Source organism: Bombyx mori, chromosome 22 (genome assembly GCF_030269925.1).
Source record: "Bombyx mori chromosome 22, ASM3026992v2".
Taxonomy (NCBI): Eukaryota; Metazoa; Arthropoda; class Insecta; order Lepidoptera; family Bombycidae; genus Bombyx; species Bombyx mori.
Window position 1 is genome coordinate 17,047,894 of NC_085128.1, and position 20,410 is coordinate 17,068,303.

A 20,410-nucleotide genomic window follows, 5' to 3' on the forward strand; every position below is an offset into this window, starting at 1 on the left:
AGAGATTCTAGAAGCTTCCTGAACTGTTTGTATATGACTCCCCCAATCTGGACTCCCCCAATTCGTAACACCTCTTGTGAGTCCGCGCGGGTTGGTACCACCACTCTGCCTATTTCTGCCGTGAAGCAGTAATGCGTTTCGGTTTGAAGGGTGGGGCAGCCGTTAGTAACTATACTGAGACCTTAGAACTTATATCTCAAGGTGGGTGGCGCGTTTACGTTGTAGATGTCTATGGGCTCCAGTAACCACTTAACACCAGGTGGGCTGTGAGCTCGTCCACCTATCTAAGCAATAAAAAAACTAGAACTTTCTCCTTTTTTTAATTTATTTTTAAATTTTTTTTTGTTTACTTCCTGTACCTAAGTACACCCAAAAGTAATACTACGAAATATTTTTTAAGAAAGATACTGACTCCGACAGGCAATTGAACATTTGCCTTGGAGCAGAGTAGTGTACCCTCGGCGCCAACTGTGACCATAGAAATTACCCAAAGATGGATTCGCGAGACACATCTAGTATTTTATAAATCCGTGAACGATTCTAAGGAGTTGACCGTTGAAACAGCTAAAGCAGAAGCTAAAGCGATTACGCCCACGAGCGCTCTGTAGTTAACTGAAGGCCGTGATTCTCCCCGAAATAATTAAGTATGTAAATATAATAAAATTGCCAAATATTCGTTGTGTTGTTTTATCAAGGAAAGTTCCAGAATTAGATGTTTTGCGGCTTGAATTTTAACGTTGTTATCACTTTGTCCTCAAAGGAAAACGTCTTAGACCATCTCGTGGTAGCTGGTCACTACAGCTCCTGGATGTTAGGAGTATTCGAACCGAAATAAACACTGCAATCACACATACTTTCTTGTGACATGATATTTAATGTGTATTGAAATTATACTAGTGGCCTCGCGATAGTCGAGATTCGACTATAATTAATTGAAATTATAATTTTAAACATTATTGTCGTTCTATTGTCAAACACTATTATATTTCGATATTATAATCACAGTATTCGCCAAAACTGCACTATAGATCAATAATATTAAAGACAAACAATATTAGTCTATTCTTTTTATTTATTTTTTTATTTTATGACCTGGTGACAGAGACCTTTAGGTCATATCTTATTTGGAAAATGTTCATTAGTTTGGGATATTAGTCTATTTTCAATTCGACCACAGACTCTAAACAATAACAAAAGTTTCCCAATTGACAGTAAACAGAGAGTATATCTTTATGTATGTGTTGTGTCAAATACATGGTAGTGCGTGTAATGTTTTCTTTATTGATTTAATGTATCTTTTATGCACTATTTAAAAAAAATATTAGCATTGTGCACTCCTTCTCTATATTCTATATAAGTGTGAGAAATTTCATACTCCTCCGTCAGCGCAATTTTCGTAAAAAGGGGTACAAAGTTTTTGCTTCACGTATTATTATATATAGATAAAAAATTAGTCTTCGTTCATTTGTTAGAAGGAGCTATATTCTTATTCGAAGATAAGAACTAGTGACAGTAACAAGTCACGAAAACTGCCGAAATCGGATTCTTGGAAAATTATGAACTTTACAATATAAAGTAATTGTAATTGTTGTGCACCAATATTTTTAGATATCGCGGCTAAAATCGATTCGTTTTAGATACCCGATATCTAAAATAAATCGATTTTAGCGGTAGAAACGCCCGATGCTCTTACTACTGCTATGAATTGCTATGAACATTTTCTTTATTGCTTAGATGCGTGGACGACTTTCTTACTGGTGGTAGGACCTCTTGAGTGCGCACGGGTAGGTACCACCACCCTGCCTATTTCTGCCGTGAGGCAGTAATGCGTTTCGGTTTGAAGGGTGAGGCAGCCGTTGTTACTATACTGAGACCTTAGAACTTATATCTCAAAGTGGATGGCGGCATTTACCCTATAGATGTCTATGGGCTCCGGTAACCACTTAACACCAGGTGGGCCGTGAGCTCGTACCCCCATTTAAGCAATAAAAAAAAAACCAGCTCACGGCCCACCTGGCGTTATGTGGTTACCGGAGCCCATAGACCCCAACAACGTAAATTCCGCTACCGATCTTAAGACAGTCTTCTTAGTCTCGGCTTTAGAGTACAAGGGCTGCTCCAAGTCAAAACTCATTGCTACTTCACGACAGAAGTAGGAAATGTGATAGTACCTACCCTAGGTTTTGCACATAATGCGGAAAGACGGCTGGCGACTCGACTCATAAATCCGTTATAAATGTTTCTACGCTAATTTTATAGACAAAATATTATCATATCAAAAAGGTTTAGTGATCACGCGTGAAAATAAAAACATCATTTATATAAAAAAATTAAAAAATTGTATAAACTAGAGGTTCCGCGGTAGTCGAAATTCGACTATAATTAATTGGAATTGTAAGTTTGTACACTATTATGATTGTATTTTATACTTCTATAATCACAAATTTCGCCAAGACTACACTATAAAAAATATTAACAAAGGCAAACAATATTTAATCTATTCTCAATTTGACAACAGACATATCAAAAGTTTGACAATAAATAGTATGCATACGTGTGTGCATCAAATACATGGTTTGTAGTGTGTGTAATGTTTTCTTTATTGGCTTAATGTATCTTTAATGCATTATTTAAAAAAAAAATTAACATTGTGCACTTCTTCTCTATATTCTCTATAAGTGTGGAAAATTTCATACTCCGCCGTCCGCGCAATTTTCGTAAAAAGGGATACAAAGTTTTTGCTTCACGTATTTGTTATGTATAGATATTAAGTCACATTATAAAAGGGCAGGTAGATGCAAAAATAAATCAGTCTGCTTTGGAATTCCGACTTTCATTTGTAATACACAACAGTATTAATATATAGATAGCTGGAAAACCCTAATCATGTAGTTATTATTAATGTAAAGAAAACAATTTGGACTGCAACAATTCATTTAATTAATCCCGAAATTCGAATTAACTCTCCAAGCGCCGCTTAGTGAGCATTATTTAAATCGACAGCAATTTATTCCTCCAAAGCATTTAAAGTATTTTGTACGAGTTATTTCGTACGAGGTCACCTTTCCTAAGAAACAATAAATACTTCTGATCAGAGGGATTAATTGGTCTTCTTTTGCGAATAATTTATCGCCTCTTCTAACCGAACGATGTGACCCTGTGCGTTATCGACTTGATTGGATACTGTTGTTTCCAAAATGAACTTGAGGATTAAGGTTGTTAACCCTTAATTCGACTATGTGCGGTATACTTCCCATTGAATGGAAAAAAAACTGCATATTAAAATATACCATATATTCAGTGCTCTGGGTGCTATAAGGCATCCTTAATTATTTACCTACGTGGTCAAAAATCAGGAACGGGTGCACTTGATCCGGACGCGAACAATCGGTGTCGATATGACAGTAAGGAAGGACGTGCCGCGAGGGCTTTCAGTAAGTCGTGTTTTATTCATTATTTTACGGCTTTTTTTTCTTGGAATTTATTGAAACTAAAGATAATATACCCGGATAGCTACTTACAATACTTTTATTGTCTTACTGAGTTTTATTTAGTTTTTATAACGCCCGCAACTTCTACGTCCAATATGCTTCCCAATGTCTATGTACTAATAAAGTAACAGCTTAATATTATGTCCAGTATTCTTCACCTTGCCAAATTAGTTGATAATTAGATACAAAATCATCTTAACATGAGTATAGTGAAAATGCTTTCTTATCTTCTTATTTGTCTACAGAATTCAAATATGCCTAAGTAGCCGACATCATGCCATTAAAACGATTCAAGCAGATTAGACGCAACATTCATTTTGTGGACAACACCTATCCGGTATTACAAGATACGTCCGTTCATTGAAAAAATAAGAAGGAACTGCCTTTTAACAAAAGAAGAAATGGAATATAGTATAGAAGAAATAGCCATACCATACAAGAGCACTAAAGCAGAAAACCGGAGGCAGTATAATCTTATGAAACCCAATAAATGGGGATTCAAGAATTTGTTAATAGATAATAGATGTACCAGAAGATTATACTTTTCGGTACCTTTACTTTAGGGAGGAGGAACAGCAGATGACACTGGGTGCTAAAATGGTATTAGCCCTTTGTAAAACAATTCAGACTCCAGGATGTTCTGTATATTTCGACAATTATTTCACGACGGTCGACTTGATCTGGTATATACGTGAACACCGAGGAATATTCAGTCTCGGAACCATATGACAAAATAGACTGAAAGGTTGCACCAATGGCCTGTTAAGTGACAAGGAACTAAAGAAAAGAGGCAGAGGTTTGTTTAGCCAAGTTGTAGACAACGACAAAAGGATAGCAGCTGTCAAATGGTACGATAATAAAGTTGTAACATTGGCTTATGTAGAATCTTACCCAGTTCATGAAATCAAGAGATGGAGTAAAGAATAGAAAAAGAAAGTGGTTTCCCATTTCCACAATTCGTTCGATATTACAATCAACGTAATATGGGTGGAGTCGACCTGTGCGACATGTTGATAGCTCTCAATAGAATATATTTCAAAAGTCGACGTTGGTACATGAACATTTTTGGCCAAATGTTAGATATAACAGTGTTAACTGTTTGGCTTCTCTATAAGAGGAAATGCAACAAAAAGAGCCTAAAAAATATTAGTCTGAAAAAGCTCTGACAAAGCTTGGCGGTTGAATTGACGCAAAAAGGAGAGTCAGTTCAACCACCAAGTCAGTTATCGAAAAAGGTGCTAATCCTAGTAAATTGAGGCCTCCAGATTCTGTACGTTACGATGACTACAACCACTGGCCTGAATATATAACGTATGGACAATAAAACGAACATACTCTGTTTTATATGCCAGCAGAGGTTATGCTTAGTGACGAAGAGAAATTGCTTTTATAATTTCCATCTTAAGTAAATAAGTAGACAGATGACCAAAGACATCAGTGAGAATTATTCTAGATTATTTTTTATTGATACTTTTGGGAACCAGAAGACTGATTGTTTTTTATATAGATTGGTCTGGTTGGTTTGATTGGTGGAAAATCTTCATAATAATCAATATTATGAAGATTTTATGTACATTAATCACCATGTTCAGAATATAAGTGACTTGTTCCTAATAGTAATGTTCCTAAGGAGACAATTATTTTAGTAAAATAAATATTTTATGACAAAATTACTTGTTTCTTTAATTCTTTCCCTTTGACAGTGGGAACTATACTGCACATGGTAGGAGTGCAGCAGTTTCTTATAAACTTGATAACGTCTAGTATAATGGACGTACATTTTTCAGGAAACTGAAAAAGTTTTATTTTTTCAATTATTTTTTTTAGGGTCTCTTAGAAGCTAAGAATCAAGATCTAAAACCATTTTGCAAATTAAATTTAAAAAAACAATCCGTCGAATTAAGGGTTAAGGAGCTAAATCGTAAAATGGAGAATACGCAATAAGGTATACGGTTTTTTGTGCTGGTAAATGCTGCCTGGCTTGAGACAAGAAGTCGAAGTCAGAGTTGTATTGCGTAGTGGTTGTATGGCACATAAAGTTGTATGGCACATAAAGTAAATCGATAAAAGAATCGACTTAAAAAAAAGACGAAGCCATCAATTCCATTGGACTTTTTATGTGTACCTTTTATCTAGCTCAACCGATTTATTTGAAAGCTGATGCAACTCGTTTGGTCTCATTAGAATTTTATCGAGAAATATTTGACAATTTTTTATTTTATTTTACATTATTATACCGATGAGTTATCTGGAGTTTTTTTTTTATTGCCCTTGTAGGCAGACGAGCACACGGCCCACCTGATGGTGAGAGGTTACCGTCGCCCATGGACTTCAGCAATGCCAGTGGCAGAGCCAAGCCGCTGGACTCGTCTGCAAAAGCGTCTTGCGAACACCATCGCTGCGCATAGAAAGCGAGTGTTCCAGTTTGAAGCGTAAATCGGTCGTTATTCAGGTAATTACAGCTCAGAGGTACACAGTTGCATACATATAAATCCGTGTGATCAAAGGTATACAGAGCCCGCAATGATAGTAGACTGTTCAACTTCTCAAAGCTTTGACGCCCATATATACAATGTAGCGAATCTCATCCCATATCCCAAGCTAAATGGCGGTATTCACTTTCTGATATCTATTGGCTCTGTTGAGTATTAACATAACACATTTCGGGTCGTGAGTCTGTCTATCATTGGAGACCTCAAAAACCGGTACTTCAAAAAATAATCTCAACTGATTTCCAATGGCAAATGTTTAGTATAAATACCGGTAAGCAGGTAACAGCGGTGAGCTAACATACTCGTCTGAATACCCTCCTCCTCCTTCAGTCGATCGCTCATTGCTGAGCATCGTGATGCGCCCGCCTGTGACCTTTTTTGGTATTTTGTTGCCACTTATGTCGGTCAGTGGCACAGTGAAGTGCGCGGCTCAGTCTCATCTCCAGATACTCGGACACTTGGTCACTCCATCTTTTTCGGCTCCGACCTCTTCCTCTGGATCGTCTTCCATCCACTTAACCCGTCACTATAAGTCTCTCCTGACTCACAATAAATAAAACGATCATAAAAATTGTGTATTTTTTTTCCTTTGCATACAGACGAACACACGACCCACTCGATCGTAAATACTCACTGTCACTCATGCACTTGCTAGAGGCCCAGCCAGACCGCTTCCTGCTGTACCAAGCCGGCATAATCAAAAGATCAAAACATCATACGTTCCGTTAAGTCGAAAAGATCTGTGTCATCTTCAGATATTCACTCGGTATGTGAAAATTCCGCGTTCGAAATACGTAAATATTACAGTACATTTATACGATGACAGAGAATCGCAAATTACTAAGGTACAGTAATAAATATAAGAGAAAAAACATCATCCATAAACGAGTAAGTGTACAATTAAATTATCACGCTACAAGGCGGTAATTCGCAATTAAATGCGGTTTCGGACATAATTATTTTTAGTATTATATTTTCTTCGATGATAAAATTAGACTTACTCATTTATTATATTCATTTGTTTATTACCGACGTATCGAATTCTTTACATTTTTCGTGGTCAGGGAAAAAACTGAACTGATTGTTAGTCTTAGAGTTTTAAAAATGGTACTATGGTCAAATAAATTAAAAAATACTACTGAAAACTACAGCACGTAAGCCATTTAATTGCAAAAAAAGATGTGTGGTGTCGTGGGACACCGGATAGGAACGAAATTCCTTATTATAAAAATATTAATTTTAAGTTCTATTCGAGGTATAAAGAAAATAATTATTCGGGTATATATGTATTTTTACTAAGATTTTTTTATTGATAAATATAAAAAAAAATACTTTACTATATTATCAGCTTTATTTTATTCACAATGATTTATAAAAATATATATAATAATTATATACAAAGAAACAGCTATTTATATGAATAATAGTAATAACCGTCATCACGTAGACTATACATTAGACACTGTATAGCCATCATACTAAGACTATACATAAATAATAAAAATCTTACGTTACGGACGTTTTTTCCCGGTTAGGGTACCCCTCCGCATCGTCCCATAAGGAGCTTTGATCCAAAAATAAATTTCCAAATAATAAATTATTATAAAAATACATAAATTAAAACAAATAATAAATTTTTAAAAGTGCCAAATAATAAATTTCGTTAACTCTCACGATGCACAGACTGCAAATTATTGATATTACTGATATACTCGTAAATAATTAGTAATTGGCTTAACGTCCGGCTATAAAGCGTTCGGTACAAACCGCCGACACTCGTTCCCCGCCCGAATACGTACGTCATTAACCCACATAATTCGAAAATTCGATGAAAAATATAGCTTTTAATTTTATTTATGTACGATTTAATTAAACGAACGGAAACGTAAGTCGATCTTTGACTTTAATTGAATTTTGGCGGTTTCGATCCAAGCCAGAAGCGGATGCAATACCAGTACATTTTTGAAAATTTGATGTATATTCGTAAACATTCCGAGAGTACAACCTTCCGAGAGTATCGGGATACTTGGGGTCGACATTTCGAGCGATTTCCAGTTTCGGAGTCATTTGGAAGGCAAAGCCAAGTTGGCGCCCAAAACACTGGGAGTCCTCAACAGAGCGAAGCGGTACTTCACGCCTGGACAAAGACTTTTGCTTTATAAAGCACAAGTCCGGCCTCGCGTGGAGTACTGCTCCCATCTCTGGGCCGGGGCTCCCAAATACCAGCTTCTTCCATTTGACTCCATACAGAGGATGGCCGTTCGGATTGTCGATAATCCCATTCTCACGGATCGTTTGGAACCTCTGGGTCTGCGGAGGGACTTCGGTTCCCTCTGTATTTTGTACCGTATGTAATAATACGTAATAAATTAAAATATCACAAAACCTTTAAGTTTTTCAAATTAGTATTTTTCTGGATTATGACTCAAATGGCTCAAACGACAGATTACCGTATTAAGTATCTTGAATTCATGGAAGCTAACTCGCGGACAAGGAATTTGAAGGCAGTGATGATGCATGTAAATTAAAATCTCGATACGTAATAGACATGTTAATGCGAAGTCTATAACACGTATCAATATCTTTACAGTTCCTTGCAAAGGTTTTTGAGCCACATTAGTATTTTGGATATTGGATACACGTTACATGCAGTTTGTCTTCCGCTGCTTGTAAAGAATAACAGATAAATTATGCTAGTCTATGTCAATAACTTTCTCCTTGTATAACAAAAAAGCATTGACTAGACACAAAAATTCCCGAAGGTCGAAGTTTTAGGCAATTGTTTTCTTGCTCTCAATCATTTATTTTATGGACTAGAAACACCAATATTTTGCATAACTTAAGAACAAAAATGTATCCCTGAATATTATGTCCAAACGAAAGATAATTCAACATTGAAATTAAAAAATCGTCCACCAAGTTTATCAAGAAGTAAAAACATTGTGTTGTCTTTAACGAAAAGCATTGTGTTGTGTAGACTCTTAAATATTGTCTTTGTACCACTTCGATAAAACGGCACGACACGAGAACCCTCTCATCGTGGCCGCCGGTAACTACATTCTCGATCTTGCGGACAGAATGGAAAGCAGTCGACGTCGCCCAAAACACGTCATCTCGGATCCTCCCGATCCACTAACGGTGCTTTTAGGTACTTCAAGCACCGGTCACCGTTCTCATCGAACCCATCGCTTGCGACGAAGGGCTCGACGAGTAAATTAACTCTCAGACACAGCCCACTCAGTTTCTCGCCGGATCTTCTCAGTGGGTCGCGTTTCCGATCCGGTGGTAGATTCTGCGAAGCACGGCTCTTGCTAGGGTTCGTGTTAGCATCGTCATCAGGTTTGAGCCCCGTGAGCTCACCTACTAGCCACGGTTACGGTGAAATAGCCTCTAAAGGCTATCTATCAGATTAGGTTTAAAAAAAAAAATGTCTTTGTAAAGGTTATCTGAAATAGTAGGGCTTACGGTCCTTTGTAATAAGTTCTTTGACCCTGACACGGCATCATCTCTATGGCGCGAGTGATCAATTCCTCGGGATCGTAATTCGGTAACCCGCTGTCGCTATAAAACGTCTCAATAAAACTGTTTACGTTTATGGAATAAGCGATAGCGTTTTTTTTGTAAAGATCGACACGATAGCCATTATATATGTGTTAAATAGTTATCGGATCCCAATAGACATCGCAGCATGAATACCGCCCCTCACTTTTAGACAAGATATTAAAGTGTCAGGTATTGAAGCTGGACTTACCAGTGCGAACTTAGAATACGCCCTATCACCGATAATTATGTAAATTTGTAAAGTTTGCGGGTTTAGTTTTATTACTAGATTTTATTCCTTCATCAAGGAAATCATTTGAGAGCACATTTTATCGATGTTAAGTGAAATGTATGAAATCTGTGACTCAGTCCAATATAAATGATTGCTCTCACTCTGCGAAACATCGTGCCACATGGCGTCGCATCGCAGGAGCATCGGTATCGCGGGGTTCGACTGATGCATGACCACGACCACTCTATCAAGAGTGTACGATTAAGAAGAAGAAGGTGAAATGGAATTATCTATATATTAATACGTGAAGCAAAAACTTTGTATCGCTTTTTACGAAAATTGCGCAGACGGAGAAATATGAAATTTCCCACACTTATAGAGAATATACAGAAGGAGTGCATAATCTTAATATCTTTTTAATTTTTTTAAAAATACATTAAATCATTTTAAAAAAACATCACATACACTGCCATGTATTCGACACACATGCATGCAAACTATTTAATTTTGTTGATTGTCAAACTTTTATTATAAATGAGAATAGATTAAATATTGTTTGTCTTTATTAATATTTGTCTAAAGTGTAGTTTTGGCGAAATCTGTGATTATAGAAAATAGTCTTTAACAATAGAATGATAATAGTGTACAAACTTACAATTTCAATTAATTATAGTCGAATTTCGACTACCGGGGGACCACTAGTCTGTATTAAAACACATATTTGCTGTTACGGTTTCGATACCAATGTTAATATAATCTAGGACTTTGAATAGAGATTGTTATTCGTTAACTGCTCTGACTCTCAATCCTGTGCTACTAAACGAAAGTATAATAATTTTAATTCGTTTTTACAATTCGCCTTTCTCTCATCCCTCACACCACTCGCTGCTATCGTCATATCTCCGTGCCTACCTTTTATGACGCGTAGGTGTGAACAAACTTTTATTCTCAATCAAATCACAATGAAGCCCGATTATAGCGCCGTAATGTCCGCTGACGTAATTAGTCACTTCGTTCGATTACTTAATTGTGATGCTCGACAAGTTAGGGAGTTCGTAGTTCATATGCTTGCGTCATGAGCACGAAGATCAGTCAGGCAATCAGTAAGAAAAGATAATAATATGCTTGCTTATTACATCGTGGTAACTAGTACTTTCTTTTTTTATTGCTTGGATGAGTGGACGAGCTCACAGCCCACCTGGTATTAAGTGATTACTGGAGCCCATGGACATCTACCACGTAAATGCGCCACCCACCTTGAGATATAAGTTCTAATGTCTCAAGCATACTTACAACGGTTGTCCCACCCTTCAAACCGAAACGCATTACTGCTTCACGGCAGAAATAGGCAGGGCGGTGGTACCTACCCGTACGGACTCACAAGAAGCCCTACTACCGTTCTAACAGGAGCTTATATAAACGTATCTTGTTTCGATTCAAAAAGTTAAAATAACAGATTTTCTATTTTATTGGATAGTGGTTCGTGAGTGTATGTTTCCTTCTGTCTAAGTTATCGCAGCACAGAAGTCTATGTGAAAATCTTTAACTGGCCTTGATACAATAGTTTAAATTCTGAAAACGTGAATAAAAATAGTATCGCGTGTCCCTGGCCCTTAAGGCCCAAAAGATCAATGTCGTCCATGCGAGGAATATCCCGCATGGAATTCAGATCAAGGTTGAGACATCCGACGACCATAGGTCGTTGACCGCGTACCTCCGCAAGGAACGCATAGGGTATCATACCTATGCGCTCCAGGAGGAGCGTGAACTCCGCGTCGTAATACGCGGAGTCCCCAAAGAGCTCGACGTCGAGCAAATCAAGAATGACCTGGTAGGTCAGTCCTACCCCGTCATAAGCGTGCACCGGATGCACAGCGGTCGCGATAAATTCGCGTATGATATGGTGCTCGTAGCACTAGAAGCCACACCGGAGGGCAAGAAAATTGCCTCATGTCTCCGCACCGTGTGCGGCCTATCGGGGGTCACCGTAGAGGCCCCCTACAAACGCGGCACTCCCGGGCAGTGCCACCGTTGCCAGTTATATGGCCACTCCGCGCGTAACTGCAACGCGCGACCGCGTTGCGTGAAATGTTTAGACGATCACGCGACCACCGATTGCTCGCGGGTAAAGGAGACCGCGACGGAGCCGCCGAGCTGTGTACTCTGCCGCAAGCAGGGACACACGGCCAACTACCGTGGATGCCCCAAGGCTCCACGGAAGCGCCCGGCAAACGCGCCCCCTAAAACCGCTGGCCCAAAGACTTCGGCGCCCCGCGCGCCGAAACCGGCTTTCGTACCGGCTCCGGTGCCCACCGTCTCCGCGTGGGCGAAACCGTTGCCGTTCACGAAGGCAGGAACGACACCGGCACCCCAACCGCGGTACGCGCCGCAACCTCTACTCGCGCCGCGCCCCGCCCCCGCGCCCGCGCCCGGTCCCGCGCCTCGCCCCGGCCCCGCGCACTCAAACGATTTTACGATTATTCGCGACTACATCGCCGCGATAAACATTGACCGCATGCGTGCATTCGCCGACGCCATGCGCAGAGCGGTCACGGCCGAAGACCGCCTAAACGCGACGTTCGAATACATCGACGTCATCGAGTCCGTCCAGCGCACGCTGGTTTGATTACCGGTAATCAATGGCGTGCAACGCGAGATTAAAACCCCATTCTTTGAAGTTAGCATTCTACAATGCTAACGGACTCGCGCGTCAGCGCGACCAGGTTTATGAGTTTCTACGCGACAATCTCATCGACATCCTTCTGGTGCAGGAGACCTTCCTAAAGCCCTCGCGTCGCGACCCCAAAGTCGCGAATTACGTCATGGTTAGGAATGACAGACTCTCCACCCGCAAGGGCGGGACTGTCATTTACTATAGGAGGGCCCTGCACTGCGTCCCTCTCGATACTCCCTCGCTCTTACATATCGAGGCGTCAGTGTGCCGCATCGCGCTGACGGGACACCAGCCGATCGTCATCGCATCCGTTTATCTCCCTCCTGACAAACCCCTCCTGAGCAGTGACCTCGAGACACTGCTCGGTATGGGGGACGCGGTCATTCTGGCAGGCGATTTAAATTGCCACCACACTAGGTGGAACTGCCATCGCACGAATGTGAACGGTAGGCGTCTCGACGCGTTCATAGACGACCTCACATTCGAAATATTCAACCCCCCGACCCCCACGTGCTATCCGTACAACGCCGCGCGTCGTCCGAGCACAATAGATCTGGCACTGCTGAGGAACGTAACTCTGCGCTTGCGCTCCATCGAGGCAATGTCAGAACTCGACTCAGACCACCGACCTGTCGTCATGCAGCTCGGTCGCCCCCTCAACCGCGAACCAGATACGAGGACCATGGTGGATTGGAAGAAGCTAAGCACGTGCTTAGCTGACACCGCTCCACCAATCCTCCCTTGCGGCCCGGATTCAACTCCATCCCCCGAGGACACCGTCGAATCCATAAACATCTTCACTGATCACGTCTCGACGGCGATCACAAGATCTTCAAAGCAAGTCGATGTGGAGGATAGCTTCCACCGCATCAGACTTTCCCCCGATCTTAGGGACCTCGTAAGAGTTAGGAACGCGGCAATCCGGGCCTACGATCGATATCCCACGGATTCAAACCGGACTCGGATGCGTCGCTTACAGCGGGAGGTCAAATCCCGCTTGAGCGACGCCCGAAACGAAAACTGGGATAGTTATTTAAAAGAACTCGCGCCCACTCACCAAGCATACTGGCGACTAGCTAGGACCCTCAAGTCCGAAACTATCGTCACTATGCCGCCTCTCGTACGCCCCTCAGGCCAACCACCGGCTTACGATGACGATGACAAGGCAGAGTTGCTGGCCGATGCACTGCAAGAACAGTGCACCACCAGCACTCAACACGCGGACCCCGAACACACCGAGTTCGTCGACAGGGAGGTCGAGCGCAGAGCTTCCCTGCCGCCCTCGGACGCGTTACCCCCCATTACCACTTCCGAGGTTAAGGAGGCGATCGATAGCCTACAACCACGGAAAGCTCCCGGCTCCGACGGCATCCGCAACCGCGCGCTAAAACTGTTACCAGCCCAACTGATAACGATGTTGGCCACGATATTAAATGCTGCTATGACGAACTGCATCTTTCCCGCGGCGTGGAAAGAAGCGGACGTTATCGGCATACACAAGCCGGGCAAACCGAATAACGAAACCGCGAGTTACCGCCCCATCAGTCTCCTCCCGGCGATAGGCAAATTATACGAACGGCTCCTTCGTAAACGCCTCTGGGATTTCGTATCCGCGAATAAAATTCTTATAGACGAGCAGTTTGGATTCCGCGCCAGACACTCGTGCGTCCATCAAGTGCACCGCCTCACGGAGCACATCTTACTAGGGCTGAACAGGCGGAAACCCATTCCGACAGGAGCCCTCTTCTTCGATATAGCGAAGGCGTTCGACAAAGTCTGGCACAACGGTTTGATATACAAACTGTATAACATGGGAGTGCCAGACAGACTCGTGCTCATCATACGAGACTACTTGTCGAACCGTTCGTTCCGATATCGAGTCGAGGGAACGCGTTCCCGGCCCCGTCACGTCACAGCCGGAGTCCCGCAAGGCTCCGCCCTCTCCCCGTTACTATTCAGTTTGTATATCAATGATATACCCCGGTCTCCGGAGACCCATCTGGCGCTCTTCGCCGATGACACCGCCATCTACTACTCGTGTAGGAAGAAGGCGTTGCTTCATCGACGACTTCAGACCGCGGCTACCACCATGGGACAGTGGTTCCGGAAGTGGCGCATCGACATCAACCCCACGAAAAGCACAGCGGTGCTCTTCAAAAGGGGTCGCCCTCCGAACACCACGCTGAGCATCCCCCTCCCGACTAGGCGCGTCAATAACCCCGCCCCCGCCGTTCGCCCAATCTCGATGTTCGACCAGCCCATACCGTGGGCCCCGAAGGTCAAATATTTAGGCGTCACCCTCGACAGTAGGATGACATTCCGCCCCCACATCAAGACGGTACGCGACCGTGCCGCCTTCATTCTAGGACGTCTCTACCCGATGATATGTAGGCGAAGTAAAATGTCCCTTAGAAATAAGGTGACACTCTACAAAACTTGCATACGCCCCGTCATGACCTATGCAAGTGTAGTGTTCGCTCACGCGGCCCGCATACACTTAAAATCCTTTCAAAATATTCAATCCCGTTTTTGCAGGATAGCCGTCGGAGCCCCGTGGTTCGTCAGGAACGTCGACCTCCATGACGACCTGGACTTAGAGTCCATCAGTAAGTATCTGCAGTCGGCGTCCATGCGCCACTTCGATAAAGCGGCACGACACGAGAACCCTCTCATCGTGGCCGCCGGTAACTACATTCCCGATCCTGCGGACAGAATGGAAAGCAGTCGACGTCGCCCTAAACACGTCATCTCGGATCCTCCTGATCCACTAACGGTGCTTTTAGGTACTTCAAGCACCGGTCACCGTTCTCGTCGAACCCGTCGCTTGCGACGAAGGGCTCGACGAGTAAATTAACTCTCAGACACAGCCCACTGAGTTTCTCGCCGGATCTTCTCAGTGGGTCACGTTTCCGATCCGGTGGTAGATTCTGCGAAGCACGACTCTTGCTAGGGTTCGTGTTAGCAACATCGTCAGGTTTGAGCCCCGTGAGCTCACCTACTAAAGTTAGGGTTACGCTGACATAGCCGCTAGGGCTATCAGCTTAGGTAGGAAAAAAAAAAAAAAAAAAAAAAAAAAAAAAAAAAAAAAAAAAAAAAAAAAAAAAAAAAAAAAAAAAAAAAAAAAAAAAAAAAAAAAAAAAAATTATTATGACTTTTGTTTTTTCAGAACGTCGCTGTTCGTACTAATATATTTAAAAACGATTTCAAAATGTATTAAATTCTACTCTCTGTTCTTTCTTCTTTATCTACATCATCATTTTACGAGTGTAGTAGTAGCAACATCATTCGATTTTGAGCTCATCAAGGAATAAATTTAAAATCAAATTGAATATGCAATTTCGAAAAGGACACATGTCGCATAGTTTGTCAAATAGGTTTTTTCATATACATGTAGTTTTGATGCTTACCTACACCCATTTTATAATAATTCCAGTAATTTTCAATTGCTAATTAACACTAAAATATATCTCAAAAGTTTATATTTTCAATTTTACACTGATTTAGAAAATAATCAGTTTTTTTTTTCATTTCCTGAACATTTAACATTTTCAGAGATGTGCCCTTTTCGAAATTGCATATTCAATTAAAATCCCACTTAAACTACTGCACGTAGTTCGCACAAGGCGAATGATTCAAAACGTGCTATTAAAAATATAGTTTTATACCAGAACGAAGGCAAAGGAAGGAGAATTTAATACATTCTGTTCACAAGATTTGGACAGAGTAATGAAAACACACGAAGATGTACGGCTTACCAACTGGGACTCGATGAAATATCGCCTGTGCTGAAAACTTTATTGTATTCAAGGTAGAAATCAGTTTTACAAATCGTGGTCTTAATACCTCTCTAATTTTTAAATTCCAATACAATAAGGCAATTTAGCCCTGTGTCAATTCGTGCATGCATGATTATTGAGATAGAAAATCTCTTTTGGGTCACTCGTTGGTCGATTGGTCTTGACTACACGTTGGATCCATAACAGATTACCGGCCTAAATATTCAACATTCCGAACTACTGAAAGATGAGTAACACAGCAATAAAGCAGCAAAATGAATATACGAAATCACTCGCCTTATCTTGATTGCACATGATGACATGAAATGTTTGTCATATTGGAATAACTCCAATTTCTGTAGTCCTATATTTAAATATCAGTTTTGTGATTAATTACAGCTCTTTAAAAATAAAATGTGTCATTAAAATCGATTCTGTAGCTATTCTGTTACCATGAAACTACAGAACAAAACTCACAAAGACAGATAAAAAAATTGGAATTTTGAAGTCAGTGTCATGTGCATGATTTTTTTCGCTTCGCCTTATTTTCAAACTTATTTATCTTGCATATTCCGATTCAAAAAAGAAAATTTTTATTGCTCTTGTAGGCAGACGAGCACACGGCCCACTTGATGGTGAGTGGTTACCGTGGCCCATGGAATTCAGCAAGGCCAGGCGCAGAGCCAAGCCGCTGCCTACCGCGAAACTTTGATATTTTTTAAGACAATTGTAACTCTTCCTTGCATCGATAATCCTCAGTGTTAAGGGTCGTGGCCTCTCTTAAACCTCTAAACCTTCTCCTAGACTATCCTGCGCCAGCCTATGGCATCGTGGATTGAGGTGTTGAGAATAGAGCGTATCTGGTCCGCTGGTCGCATTGGACTTCTGCTTCTGGGCTTTATTCCGCATACCTTGCCTGTTACCAGCAGCTTTTGTAAATTAAATTCAATTCAATTGTAAATAAATAAGAATATGTTTGTGAATGCAATAGATATGATTAATCATCATCATTCTCCTGCCTTTCTCCCAGTCACCTGGGGTCGGCGCAACGTGTTTTCTCCTTCCATACTCCTCTATCATTTACCATTTCTTCGGTCACTCCCCACTTACACATAATATCGTCTTTCACGCAATCCATCCATTTCTTCTTAGGTCATCCTCTTCCCTTAAATCCTTCTAAATTCATAGTTAAAACTCTCTTAACAACTTTATTAACATTTCGTCTCATCACATGTCCATACTATCCAAAAAGCGCACTTCTCAACCTTTCTGTCACAGGTGCCACTTTCAGATTTCGTCTAACATAATTTATTATAGGGCCTGTTAAATTAAGCCAATACAACTTAATGAAGTTAAGAGCACTTTAAGGGACCTTTACTCGCCTGTTTCTAAGCAAATCCACAATATCTCCCCCACTGATTTCTCACCTGCGTTTCTATCTGTTCTATGAAAAACGATATGAATTTTTCATCTACATCGCGAATAAGATATCCATTCACACGTGCTACCCCCAAGCGTTGTGAAGTCACAATCAAATTGGTAATAATATATTAGACCCAAGAGTATTGTAGAATAAAAATTCCCAATTCACAAAAGGGGAGGTCGTTTGTGCGATTTAAAATGAACTTGATTTATGAGTTGTATTTGAATGAGAGTAGCATGCTTATTTTAAAAAGAAAGAAAAAAGAGATTTGTCAAAGATTAATAGTGTAATTTATAAAAAATATTAACCAATAGTACCTACTGTATAGAGTTAAGCAATATACATATTACTTTTATATAAGATACGTTTGCCATAGATTGGCGGATTCCATAGAGGATCTAATGTTAACAAATAACACTGCTATTCGACACCATAACTTATAATAGATATCCTCGCTCACCTTAAGCAATTAGGTCGTGTTTTAACAACAATAACAACAATCCTACAATTTAAGCAAGAATTCGTAATGTCTTTATTTCGATAATAGACATGACATGTCAATACGTTCCATCCTATTTCTGTTCTCGTAAAGCACGAGTGCTTTTTAAAATCATCTATTTTATTTTTTGGCCATTTTGTAATTCAAATTTTTTAAAAAAAGACTAGCCATTTATTCAAGTATTCAAGCCCCTCTTCACAACACACTCGCCTCCAAAGTTATTGAAGATTATTCCTTTGTTCTTTTAATGCTATATAGTTTTCTTTTTGGTCTTAAACTATTTCACTTTTTACACAATACTGCCGAGGGTCGTTTTTTTTGTTACCGAAATAATGAACGTACTTATGATAAAGCACTTTTTAGCTTTTTTATGGTAATGGCTTTGATCCATGAAACTATTGTTACCCAAATTACCGTACAGTTTTTGGAACTTTAACAATTTTTATTCTAATAATTTTTCGATAATCCCAGTTCTCTGTGCTTTCGTTATTCTACTTCTGTTCATTTTTGGTAAGCACGTATAGTTAGTTCTATTACGTGTTAGCTAGACTCTGTTTGATTCTTCACATCAATTTCATGAATCACCCTGATTGTTTTTCGGAGACGGTACTGGTTTTGTAGCACCAACTTTTTCAAGATTTATTTGTTTGCTTATTTTTATTTCGTTATTTTTCTAGTTCATTTATATAGGTTCGGATATTTTTTTTCAAGGTGCTCGAATTTCTTTTTTATTGAACCTTTCAACCGTTTTTATCGAACAGACATATTTAAAAATTTTGCCCGTTTTTCTTAACTTTTTGGGTTTTTTTGGACTTAGTTTGGCCAAAAAAAGCGAAGCATTATTCTAAAGTCTTTGAGTTCGGGAATTCGAGCATAGTTCATAAAATGTATTTCGGAACGATGCAACAATAATCGGGATCAAATAATCTCACTATTAGCATGAAATTAATCAAGAAAATGTAATGTAACAGCTATGATAGTACATTGACAAGTAAATATATAAAAGTTTCAAGAAGCGTGTCAAAGAGAATCAATAAATCTCTTACGTTCTTCTGCTCTAAATATTTTATTAAAATAGATATCGTAAGAAAATAACGGTGATCTAATTCTGTACAGTTTTCATAGACATTATCGTTATTATGAAAAATTTCTAAAACGTAACTCTTTGATATACACTCACTTTTTATTAACTTTATTATTGAATGTTTTATAGATAAGTACTAAGTGTTTTATTGATTTAATCATAATGGTTACGTTTTAAAGACACCTACAAAAAATATAATATATTATGTCAGCGTAATTTGTGTTCGTCAATTAGCGGACGCTTATTTAAATAAGCTTGAAATAAAGTTTAGATATTATTGTTTTTATTTTCATTGGGAAATATTCATTTTTCGTCTACCATAAATGGCCTGAACAGTTCAAGACGCGCCTAGTATATACCGAAACCCATATTATTAGGTATACTTAATAATTTAAAATATGAATGCCAGCTTTTTTATTGACTTTGTAGGCAGAAGAGCTTATGGCCCGCCTAGTGGAAAGTATTAACCGTCGGCCATGTTTTATCGGTGGTAGGACATCTTGCGAGTCCGCGCGGGTAGGTAGCACCATCCTGCCTATTTTCTGCAGTGAATCAGTAATGAGCCCAGAGCCCATCTGGTGTTAAGTGGTTACTGAAGCCCATAGACATCTACAACGTAAATGCGCCACCCACCTTGAGATATAAGTTCTAAGATCGCAGTATAGTTACAATGGCTGCCCCACCCTTCAAACCGAAACGCATTACTGCTTCACGGCAGAAATAGACAGGGTGGCGGTACCTACCCGCGCGGACTCATAAGAGATCCTACCACCAGTAAGAAATTAAACAGTTGCCTTCAGTAAATAAAACTTATTTCCGTTTCAATCTACGTATATCCATAATCTAATTTGTTTTACCATTCACAGTATATTCTGAAAAGGTCTGGTTAAAAATTGCGTTACACTGTGACACATGAAACATTTCGCTCGACCTCTCAATGTTACGAAAAAATCATCACATTCCGCGCACATTAAAAACGCAAAAAAGCACCGAATCGTTAACACCCTGACGGAATTCGGAGTAATCTGTCTTGTCGCAGCGGAACACACGACCAAACAAAAATAACCAACAAATTATTTAAGACTAGCTGACCCGACAGACTTCGTAGTGCCTCAATCGATAAATAAGATACCTAAATTTTTGTATAAAATAAACTTAAAACAAATAAAAGGAATCCGTCCGACGGGGGACGCATCAAA

General features: G+C 40.1%; 1 protein-coding gene across 4 annotated transcripts in view; it reads right to left on the bottom strand.

The window, feature by feature from the left end:
• NGR-A26 (neuropeptide receptor A26) overlaps nt 1-20,410 on the bottom strand; it is a 159,861-nt gene that overhangs the window by 65,533 nt on the left and 73,918 nt on the right.